Here is a 13,168-nt window from a genome sequence, read left to right as displayed (position 1 = left end):
AATATCTAAGACCACAAAAACACACAAACATTGAGAATTTCTGACTAGATATAAACAAAAACGAATTCAATCAAGAGATTGATAGAATAATGTCGCATCTAGTATATGAAAACGAAATACACATCACTGATCCATTATTAAAATTGGAGGTCATGGGTAGGTACCTAGAAAGAATAAACTCGCCAAGGTACACTAACGAAAATACCATCACTAAAAAGAAAGCAGATGAAACCGCACAAAAGTACCAAGAAATCGTTCGTAGAATGAGGAATACCAAATCCACCTTTATGACCTTCTCGGATCAATTTCCAGCGCACGACCCGCCACAAAACAAGAATGAAATAAACTATTTCATCTCTTATACCGATGTCGGAGCAATTATCAGGAAGTTAAGAAACGCTTCTGATCGCTAACATGATAGAAGGGAAAACATTCCGCACGTGGGACAGCACCAATATCTCGCCGAAGTCCTACAAAATATTAGAAGGTTTACAGCAAGGTACAGTCACTTCACCAATCCTTTTTAACATTTTCAACAAGTTTGAAATGAATAACTCCGAAAAATTTCATTCAATTGCTTACGCTGACGATCTAATAATCTACAAAGCAAATACGGACATAGAGAGAATCAGAGATAATCTGCAGACACTTATCAACGACATAAACAGCTACTACAAAAACTGGAATTTAAAGATATATCCAAGCAAAAGCGAAGTAATATTTTTCAGAAGACCGGTCAAACAGATTAAATACTCGGCAGTTAAAAAAACAGACAGCACTAAATTAACAGCAATAGATATCCACACCAACGAGTTAATAGAGATACCAAAAAACGAATAGTGAAATACCTGGGAGTTCACCTAGATCATTTGCTAAGACTCAACAAATACTACGCATTTCAATTAATGAAGGCAAGCATAGCATTCAAGATGAACTCGAAAATATTCTACAATAAAAATCTCTCTACTAAAGCAAAAATTATATGCTATGGATTATTGATGAGACCTATCCTAACTTACACAGCACCAATATTATGGAACACAGGTCCAACAATAATCGAAAAAATCAGAAGATTCAAGAGATCTTGCTTGAGATCGTACCTAAGGCCGCTGAATCTGAGTATAAGAAGAGAATTAAAAATAAGATCATATACAACAACCCCAATATAAATAGAATCAACTGCTTTGCACTCAAATTAACCAGAAGATATTTCAGCAACATAGAGAGTACAAACAACAGTCTAATCACAAAACTTATCACACACGATGAGGATGCAATTCTGAGTAAACTGAAGACAGGCTACATCCCACCGGAACTGTTTATATATTGTGACAAAAATGGTCTAATTCCAGACCACTAAAACGTTCCACTAATCTATCACCATCGCAGACACTCAGCTAATAAGCAAATTTACAGTAACCATACTGAAGATATGCAGGAGAACCTCATATTCTCGAAATCATTATCTAATAGAGATGTTAAGGAGACCGACAGACTATGTAAAAAATACTACTGGCTACAAAAGGACGTAAAATACATGGACGATCTGCACCGAAGAGCGAGGTTTAAATACCAATAACTTCTCAAGACTGATCACCAGTATTCATACGATAGGATAGGATAAATAGGCAACTTTAAAAATAAAAAGAAGCACACTAGTTGGGCAAGAGACTGATAACGTATAGTTAAAGTGTACATAATGTTTATATGCTCCTTTTGTAAATACTCCCCCCCCCCCCGTAGTTTAATTATCATAATTGTTAGAGGTAAAAAGTTTTTATAGCCACTAATTTTTATTTTACCAACATGGAGATTTATCTAATAAATAACTTATAGCTATTGTTATAATATAATAATGTTAAAAGTCTTCTAAGTTAGATTATTCTTATGCACATATAAAAAGCTGTGACAAATAAACTTACTTTAAAAAAAAAAAAAGAAAAATCTTAACGTAACGCTAGTGCTCAAACTGATTTGAAAAATTTTGAGAAATCATGGAGCAGAAGAGATGAGCTTAAAGTATTTCGAAAACCAATATTCATCAATAAAAGAGATGCTTTCTATTTGGAAGAATTATAAGGGAATTTTTTTTTTTAACTTCTACCAAATAATTAATTCGAAAGTGTTTCGTCACTAATAATTCGTTTTCAATCTCGGCAATTTATGCCCTACCAAGATTTAAAATCACAATGGATCAATGAAAAGATTTCTTACAATCAATAAGTATCAAATCCATTGCAGCAGGCAATTATAATGCAAAGCATTCAAGGTGGGGATCAAAAATAACATCATAAGGTAATAAACTAAATCCATATTTACATAACACTAATTTGAACATTCTCACCATCGATAAGCCAATCTACTGGATACTAACTTATAATAAAACTCCTTATCTACTAGATTTTAACATCTTAAAAGATTTAAACCCATTATATTTTAAAATTGAATTATGCTTAAAACTCAGCTCTGACCACTAAATTATATTAATTACATACTGGAACAGATTAATCGTTTATAAAAAGTCATGAATCCTGTGTAACGAAAAGACAAATTAAATGTTATTCAAAAAAATCATATAATTAGATCACATAGAAACAACACTTCACACGGCACAAATTTATCCCGATAGTCAATAATATTTATAGAAATACATCCTTCGAAGGCGCGAAAAAATATTCCCTGAAGACTAGGTAAAAAATTAAACAATATGAATTATATTAGATCGATGATCTTATAAATAGAGACGTTGTCTCAATGGGCACATTGTCCATATGCTACTTTTCATATATAAACAATTTACCTAATATCTATTATTGATAAATTGTAAAGGATATGGAATATAACAAAAAATTTCTATAAAAAATTTCTATTGCTTCGAATTACAAAGGGACTGCCTTGCAAATCGCCAAAGAAGTGTAAACAAATGTAAGAAATATGTGTCATATTCTGCAAAAAAGCAAGCATATTAAATACAAACAATTGAAGTAATAATCTCCCTTAATTGGAAAGCATGAAGCCGCCATTGAAATTTGTAAATGACCACGTTTACTGAATGAAAAAGTAGAGAAATGTAATTTTTTAAATTGACAAAATAAGATATTAAGCTTAGCTAATAAAAACAAGCATGCATAATATAAGAAAACAAGGAAAAATGGTAATTAAAAATCCTAAAACAGAATTATTAATGGTCATGCTCGCCAATAACTTATTGGAAAAATTATGATCAGTAACTTGTGTCGATTCGAAACTTTCATTGCCACCATAATATGGAATTAGAAAAATGTTCATTTATATGTAAGTATCGAAAGAATGGAAGAAATAATACTGTAACAACTATATTATATATATATATATATTATGTAATATATTATTATATATATATATTGTAGCTCGTAACATTTCAATATTTTGTATCGTATATTGTAAATTTAAATATTATAAAATATGTAAGGTAAATTAAAGCAGAGCAGAGTAATTCAGTTTTACCGAGCATCGAACGTCAAGCAAATGAACGAGAGTAAGTTTGTATATCACGGGAGATAATAGAGAAAAAGCATTTGTAGTTTTCCAAATACTTTGGCCTAAATTCAACTAGAATAAACAATAATAAAGCGACTTAAATTTATTCACTTACAACTTAAGTAGTTCTATGGTGGTTCCAAAATACTCATTTGCGATGAGATCGAAATTGACTTGAGAAGCAATGATTATCTGAAAAAAGATTACAAACAAAATTTATATTTGTTATATAAGCTATTTCTTCTTTAAATGGGGTTGAAATAAATAGACAGTTTACGAGCAGATATCGTATGCTTCCATATATACACTTACAAAAAATTAATCTAGTACTAACTAGCAGCTCGAGCAAAAACACAATTACTCATTTTAATACCTTAAAGCCGATATATCGACTTTCCCAGTTTTTTAATAATTTAAACATATGTAATGACATTATATTTTGATTACGGAAATAATTTTCTCTCTTTTTCACGTAAAACTACAAACATTTTACAATAAAATAAAAAATACGTGAAAATATCTTCATTTTTGAAAGAAATATGTTAATTTTAACAGATAATACATACGATTCAAATCCTATAGATTTCTAAATATTTTTGGACGGTATACGGAAAATTTATAAGGTATTATAAGGATTAAACAATAACGCGATATCTCCGACTGGAGATTAATCCATACCTTTACGATTTTCGTTTTTTAATATATCAATATATTCGTTAAAAGAATAGATTTATTATCAGTGTTATTTTGCAGTCCAGTGAAAAGTTAATTATCTCCACCAGTATTAAATTTATTATAATAAAAAGAATTCCAAAATTAAATTGGCTATAAAATTTCAATATTTACTTACTAATAATATTCTACAAAAGAAGTGTATTAGTGTCTTGATCATCTTCCATGATGCACTAACTCTATTACGCAATAATTATTCATTAAATAAGAGGGGACAATAAATTGAATTCGCTAATATCTATTGTTTGTTTTATATGTAAATACAGATAACTGAAATAACAGTATAACACAAATATTCCATCCCATAAAAATAACACGTTACATAAATTCCGTTACGCGAGACTCAGAACAGACGAAGTTAATTAACGAAATTTTTTTTACATTATTAAAAATTTTTTTTATATGATATAAAAAGCCACTAACGTGACTAATAAGTATAATTTCTGTTTTATCTATGTAATCCATATAAGTTAACATACAAAAGAAATTTTTATTTCATGCACATAACGCATAAATATTTTCAACAAAATAAAATAAAATAAGTGAAAATATAAAAATCTAACAACTTCAATACCGTATTATATCGTTATAAGGGGGTTACCTGTAAAGTTTATGTGACTATAAAAAAGAAGTTAAATAAAACTTTATACGAACAAACATTGACTCTAAGATAGTTTTGCGCGCAACCTATTCAGGTACACGTGTTTCTCAAAATTAATTGAAATCGCAAACTGTAAACAAATTTAAATAAATGTAAAAACACAGTCAACTTCACAATTCTCCTTTTACTTTATTGAAACAAGAATCGACTCATCCATAGCTGCACGAACAACTGCACAATAAGATCCGATATGAAACGAAAGCAATATTACTAGTATCATTATTATAATAAAGAAAGCTCCTTGAAAGTATATGTATACTAAGTAAATAAAAGAAGTTACTTGAATTTTTATTAATAAAAACGAAATGAAATAAACAAAAACAACATGAAATAAAAAGGAATTAATAATTGCGATTTATTTAATAATATTTATTCTAAAATAAAATAAAATAAAATTTTCGATGAATAATCATCAAGAAAATAATATTACTTATGTACCTCTATTTGTATTGTATTTGTATTGTACCTTGATCATATTACTGAATAGTGAAAGAGAAGTCACCTTCCCTGATTATCATGTGAAAACAAAACAACTTTCCTAAAAAATACCAAACAAAATAGAACAATAGAAAGTTCGTCCTTAATGTATGTTCTTTTATTAGAATTTACTTGAAAATTTTAAAACCACACATTTAACTTAACTTCGGCTACATACGAAGAGCATTGAAAAATAAACCTAAGCTTCCACTGTACCGTGTATAGAGTTTCGTCGATTCGTAGAATATCATGTATTATAAAATGAAAGTGTTTTACTAATATAAATCAAATACATATATATATATGATATTTTTTGAAACCCTACCTGGAAGATACGAATTGACTAATTCGAATAAGTCTTCGTTAATACGAACTTTATTGACAAAAATACTATAACTAGAATGTAACAACTTGGAAACTATAATTCTTTTCTTATAATCTAGCCTACTCAAGACATTACCCGTCAAAAGATAAATCACGCTCTCCTCAACTACCAAACGGTTTATCTCACATATACATACTTACCACGACTAATTAGTTCCAGAATCTTCTACCGCTTCGTTCAACTGTCGATCGATACATCTCTCACACACACACATGACTAACTAGTTCTGTAACCTTCTCATTCCATAATTATATATATATATATATATATATATATATATATATATATACATATATAATATCTCGGATTAATTATGTGAGGTGATAAACGAAAATATGTTTCTCTGTGAACAAAGTAATAAATCTTTATTTGTTAATTAATGCTTAATTGCTAATTAATCTTACCTGTGAACAAAGAAACGACAATTTACGTTTAATATTCACATTATTTACTATATATTATCTATTATAAATATCCGTATAATCTCTCGTGCTAACTTTCTCGTCTACGTTCTATTTCATACTGCCGGTTTCTCTTCCAAATCTTAACGGCTCGATTTGTAGGTAACAAAAAGAATTTGTAAATAACAAAGGACAATGGAAGGGCGGGTCATGAGACGCGCGGGCAAATCTACCTGAAGAAAGTATACTTTTTTTACATATATATATATATGCATGTATCATCGTGTGTATGTATATATATATATATACATACACACGAATGTGTAAAATCAGGGTTTAGAGGGAATGATTGAAACAATTGATCTCACAAAATAATTTGAAGAGTATATATATATATATATATATATATATATATATATATATGTATATGTATAATAATGCTACTAACGGTCCGTTCGACAACACAAAATCTTACAGAACGTCCTCTTTTTGTCTTTCAAGTCTTTTTTCAATCGTAACTAAGGCATTAAGGTGACTTAATGCCCGAATGTCTGCACCACACGCTTGGCAATAACAATCCTGATATATGTATACCCGATTATATATATATAGTATATACGATTTAGAGGAAAGTCGAATATAATATACAATACATAATACAATCAATTATGATTAAATGACCTAAAAATAATTACACAAATCACTATTAAAACCCTAACAAAGAATACACATTACGACACATTACGAAAATAAGATCTGAAAATCCTAAAACAAATACAACGCAATAAGCTCCACGATAGACATATCTAGATTACAATTTTATTTTCTCGAATATATCTCAAATGCATCACTTTTTCGACTTGCAAATGCTACACCACAGAAATCACATGTTTAATTATCGATTAGTATATTGGAAGAATGTGTACTTTAAAAGAAATAAAATTGATTACTTGTAATCAGGAGAACGACGAACTTCTTGACAATTTGTGCCAGCATGCGCAATCCTAAATGGTCTTGATAATAATAGAAGTAGACGATATCTGTGGGTTTATCGTTGACAATCCACTATGTAGAGAGAAACTTTGCACATCAAGTAACAATTGTGATGTTTATTCAGCTTTGTTCAGTGTGTAGCAGGTATAATTAGACTATGACTTCCAGCAGTTATGACTGTTCTCTCTAGGAGAGTCGAAGAAAGAACAATGATTTCCTTTGTGTTTCCGGCGTCTTTTTGTCACCTTTGTTTATTGGTTTCCCGCGTGTGCGTTTGGTGGCGCCGAGACATGTTAGTTATGTGCTTGCCGGAAGAAGCGTAACAAGTCCCACACATATACTACTATCTTGTGTACATTTCGTACAATAGACCAAGGCCGCATTAATAGTTTGTAAATCATTTGCCTTTCCATCATATCTATTTGACTTCTTTATTCATTCCGCGAAAGGAATAGTACATCCTGTAAATTTTGTAATTGTTTTAAAAAATATCAAAATTATATAGCTTTTTATCCGTATACATTTTCAGATATGAAAGTGATTATATGTCAATTTATCTAAAAGTTGTGAATACGTTCCTAAAGCAATCATCCTCATCGCGTACATTTGTTACAACAGATAAATACATAAGAGCGAAAAATAAGTCGAATAATAAATAAATTTATCTGCGTAATAAATTTCAATCTTTCTTATAAATATTTTGAAGAAATAATATTTATCTGTATCTATTCATTTTTATTTAAAAACGTCTATTAATATAGAATTTATAATTGAAATGAAATATTACGAATCGATAGAAATCGGAAATGATACGAAATGTTCGGCCGATTACTAAGTAGAAGAAAGTGATGCGACAAATTTGCAGTAAAGTAATAATTTTAAACAAATTAACAAAATAATCGGACAATAAAGGCTATTATATAAATCCTTCATTATATATATTTGTCTCGAAATTTATTGTCTTACTCTTTTGAAAGAAATTAAATCCTCTAAAATCCAATTCTTTTTTCGTGTCTACAAACAAAATTATATATTGTATGAAAGTTATATAATATTATTTCTACTAGTACAATTATACTATATACTAACTGTATTACTTACATTTACGTTTTCATATTATATATAAAAAAACTAAACAACAGAAAAAAAGAAAAGTGGTTGTGCATCTATCACATAATAAGAGTAAAATTTCTTTAGTTAATTTAATTTTATTTAATATAGTATTTCAATTTTAATCTTCCTTTTTATTCCGTGATCAGTTTCTCTATCAGCAAGTTTCAAAAGTAAGAAGATAGAACAACAGAGAGAAAGAGAGAGAGAGAGATTTTAAATAGTTATAAATTATATTAAAAATATTGAAAGTAATTTATTTATATAAAAGAATTGTTTCATTCTAATTCTATATGACGTGATCAACAGACAGGCATTGGGACTGGAGGAATGATAATAAAAATTTGAAAAACAAAGGATGAATCAGGAAGATATTAGTAAGAAATGAGAAACAGAGAATGAGAAAGGTAAAGGAGCGAAAGCTTCATCCGCTCTCTTACGCTTAAGATAAACAATAGCTCGCAACTTATGCTCTGTTTCACTTTCTATCTCTCTCTCTCTATTCCTACTTCTGTATACCTATTTCTTTATCTCACTCTCTCTCCTATTTCTGTATATTTCTCTCTTGTTTTATTCTATTTCATTCTTGATAGTAACTATATTTAATTCGTATACATCAACTATGCTTTCAAAGACACAAACAATCTTAACATTATTGCTACGTAATTTAACATCACTCTTTTTATTTCACACGTTGCTAAATAAAGAACTAATTACCTTACAGAATATTTTTATTTATTTAATCAAACTTATAACTTCTGTGAATCTATAATGTATATAAGAATATTTCTTTTCCATTAAAAAAAGCATTTTCAATAAAATAAACACTTTCTTTATTTTAAAAAACTTTTGAATCTTTTTCTTAAAAATCATGTGCTGTTTTTTAATTGAATGTAATATGTGGTCGTTTTAACTTATCTTTTAGCGAATATAATGGAAAACAATTTTATATAAATTAGTTGATTCCTAGGCATATTTAATAAAATTAACACTAAGACTTTTTCATCTTTTGATTTCCAAGTATTCTGATTATCTTGTCAGAAAATTTATTCCATTTATATACAATCACAATTTGTTGCAAATGAGGACGCTTTTTATTTGCAGCTTCCAGATTTATAATTCGTATCGCTTAAAGCTTTTTAACTTGATGCGTTGAAGCATAATAGCCATGTTCTTTTTAATCTTTTTATTCCACAATGTAAAATATATTCTTATGCGTTTTTATGTGTTTCCTTTCTTTATTTTAATTCGACTGCACATTTGGGCTCGTAATCCATCAGGTTATGACGAAGAAAATGATTGTATGTGATGGAATAACACTTAAAAACTTGTAAGTAATGCGAAAAAAGTACATAACTTAATGTGATATGTAATTTTGTTGCCAAAATCATCAACTAACAAAATTGTGATAATAATATTAGGATGCATATGACATATGAATACTATAAAGAGTGTTTTGATAGACTCATCATAAATTGATTTGCAATAAAAAAGAAACTACAGACAGTCGCCACATGTTCGTATTAGTCACGTCATTAGAGTCTTGTATGTCACTCTAGGCACAAATTATTTTTAGATTCTTAATATAACAAATTTTTAAATTAAGCGAATATAAATATATTAAACAATTAAACAAAGTTATATATATATATATATAATATCTCGGATTGCTTATAGGAAGTAATAAACGAAAATATGTTTCTCTGTGAACAAAGAAACAACAATTTACATTTATTATTCACACTGTTAAATTTTATTTCTATTATATTATAGATCTTCTTATAAGCCTCGTGTTACTTTTCTCTTCTATGTTATATTTCATACTGTCCGTCTCTCTTCCAAATCTTAACGACTTGATTTGTAGGTCATAAAAGAAATTGTAAATCATAAAGGACAATGGAAAGGCGGGTTATGAGACGCGCGGCAAATCTACCTGCAGAAAATATACTTTCTTTACATATATATATATATATATATATATATATATATATATATATATAGACATGTGTATATATTATATATGTACATATAGCAACAATTATCTCCTTGTAATAAACTCTAAACCTAAAGTATAAATAGATGAATAAATAAAATAAGATAGAATAAATATTATTCTTTTAATATAAATATTTGAAATAAAAAAATTCATAATGTGATCAGTAAAATGGTGATTAGTAAAAGGACAAACAAATTTTTATTAAATTTATATTAATAGAAAAATTGTGAAATTATTGGGTATGAAATTAAAAAATTTACTTACCAATATGCTCTTATAGAAGAAAATTTTTTTATTTTTTGATCATTTTCTTCAATGCACTGACTCTACTACGCGAATAGTGTAATATAAGAAGAAAAATAATTTTAAACTTTATAGGAACAAATCATAACTCTATGACTGACTGCTTTGCTCGCAGTCAATTTAACTAAATGTGATACTAAATCTTAAATCGCAAAACATGGACGAAATTAAATTAACAAACGAAGGATCCTTCTAATTCATGATTATTATATTATTCAAACGGTACAACACTCGATTCACTATCACCCGCATGATTGCATTGATTATCTGAAAAAGGAAAGAAAAATGAAATTATTAGTATAATAACTTTGTTCTTCTTAATAATGAAAGATTTTTTAACACGTTGAGCGCCACGTCAACCATCGGTGACTGACACTGGACTTCCCGTTTAGGCTGTGTCAGCCAGAGGTGGCTGACACTGAAATTACATTTATTCGCGTCATCCACCGCTGGCTAACAGCGTATAACATGATATAGAACTATATAATATTTACACTTTTTTATGGAATTGCAGAAAAATTATTCAAAATTTACTTAATTTTGACACTTTACAGGTTTAGTGGATTTCATTGAAGCACGGTAAACATAAAAACGGTTCTCCTTTACAGGCATTACAATATGTGACAACTCGCTTAGTTTGTTTCCTGGCCATTTCTCTACTATCTTTTGTTACATTTTTATCGTAACATGATTTACAATATCTTCGCACTATAATACCAGTGCTTCTAAGTGGCGCGCGTAGCCTGACGGGGACTGCCTTCTAAATCTGCGTGGCGCTCAACGTGTTAATGAAAGATTTATATAATGAAAGATTTTTTTAAAGATTTTTATAATGAAAGATTTCTTGAATTATGAAGGAAATGTTTAAAAAAGAAATTTACTTACCAGTCTTTGTTGATCTTTTGCACGATGACCTTCCTGTCCCAGAATCATGAAGAATATGAATTAGCATAAACTCTACATCGCTTATTTATATTGAATCTAATTTTATTGAATCAGATTATTTTAAATATAAATCAAACGGATTACGAATAAACACTGCTTCTACTTCATATATTATACATATAGGTGATAACCGAAAATATGTTTCTCTGTAAACAAAGTAATAAATCTTTATTTGTTAATTAATGCTTAATTGCTAATTAGTCTTACCTGTGAACAAAGAAACGACAATTTACGTTTATTATTCACGTTATTTAAATTTTATTTACTGTATATTATCTATTATAAATATCCGTATAATCTCTCCTGCTAACTTTCTCTTCTACGTTCTATTTTTTACTGCCTGTTTCTCTTCCAAATCTTAACGACTCGATTTGTGGGTAACAAAAAGAATTTGTAAATAACAAAGGACAATGGAAGGACGGGTCATGAGACGCGCGGCAAATCTACCTGAAGAAAGTATACTTTCTTTACACACACATATATATATATATATGTGTGTGTTATATTATATAAATATATAAGCATATACGAATATTGAATTTAATATAACATCAATCGATCACAATTATACAAAACCAATAATTAGATAGTGTAAAAGCGAGAAAAGTATCAATATTATGAATATAAAGCTAGAAAATATAAGACAAAAAAGTGCACAAAAAATCGCGCATTCCGTTATCGACTGATATATTGAAAGAGAATGTACGTTAGAAAAAAATCTACTAATTACCTGTAATTATGCAAAACGACAAAACAACGTGTAAACTAGTTATAAGGTCCAAGATAGCGAAGGAACCACTAAAAGAGAATCGAAATAAATTCTATAATTCGATTACATCACATTATTGCGAATATAACGCGAGTCAATGCAATTATTATTATTATAATTATTTAGTTAAAAACAATGAAAACATATAATAAAAATGTGTGAAAGTATCAAATGTAATTAATTCGAATTTTAACTATAAACAAAAATTTTCTTTTCTAATTAAATTTTAATATAAATATAGAAATATAAAATAGACTCACACATGAGTAGATACGTATGCAGAACATCCGTATGCTTTCTATATAACGGGCAAAATAATGAATAATTAATAAATCGAATAATTGGAAAGATTTATCTATTTATGCACATCTCTAATACGTTTCTACAAGTATTTAGGGAAGAATAATACTTTGTTTAATTTTTATCTATAAATATTAAATAATAGGTCATTTACAATTATAGTAATGTGTATCATAATTTGGTAATAATTAGATGGGAAATGTTCGACTTTCGAATAGGAGAAAATATATATACACAAACAACCACACACACATATACAAATATTTAAACGTGAAAGGTTCAAAATTAATACATTTGTCGTAACAACTTCGAGAATAAAAAATATTTATATGGAAAATAATTATACGCGGATGAATGAACATTTTCCATACATATTTTGTCTTCATGTTTAGGGGCTTTATTTCTCAGGTATCAAATTGATCAGGTATCAAATCAGGTATCAAATTGAATTGATTAGTTTTCTCATTTAGTTTGGACTGACAAGGTATCCGTTTAGACAGTTTTTAAATTCCTGTATCATATTTTTAATGTTTCGATATTTTAATATAATAAATCGAAAAATTACAAACTTTGTGAA

The 13,168-nt window shown here is 28.4% G+C and overlaps 1 long non-coding RNA gene across 1 annotated transcript in view; it reads right to left on the bottom strand.

Annotated features, from left to right (window-relative positions):
• Positions 1-11,846, bottom strand: part of LOC118450524 (uncharacterized) — a 28,449-nt gene extending 16,603 nt beyond the window's left edge. Inside the window, exons 1-5 of the long non-coding RNA XR_004840744.2 lie at positions 11,730-11,846; positions 11,463-11,668; positions 10,539-10,844; positions 7,126-7,629; positions 3,635-3,711 (exon numbers count right to left, since the gene is read on the bottom strand). This is a non-coding gene — a long non-coding RNA (uncharacterized LOC118450524). The remainder of the gene's footprint in view (positions 1-3,634; positions 3,712-7,125; positions 7,630-10,538; positions 10,845-11,462; positions 11,669-11,729) is intronic.
• Positions 11,847-13,168: the final 1,322 nt, after the last annotated feature.

Source organism: Vespa mandarinia, unplaced genomic scaffold, assembly GCF_050613455.1.
Source record: "Vespa mandarinia isolate Hongniang unplaced genomic scaffold, ASM5061345v1 scaffold_61, whole genome shotgun sequence".
Classification (NCBI taxonomy): Eukaryota; Metazoa; Arthropoda; class Insecta; order Hymenoptera; family Vespidae; genus Vespa; species Vespa mandarinia.
Note: the sequence above shows the minus strand (reverse complement) of the source record. Positions and strands in the feature narration are given on the sequence as shown.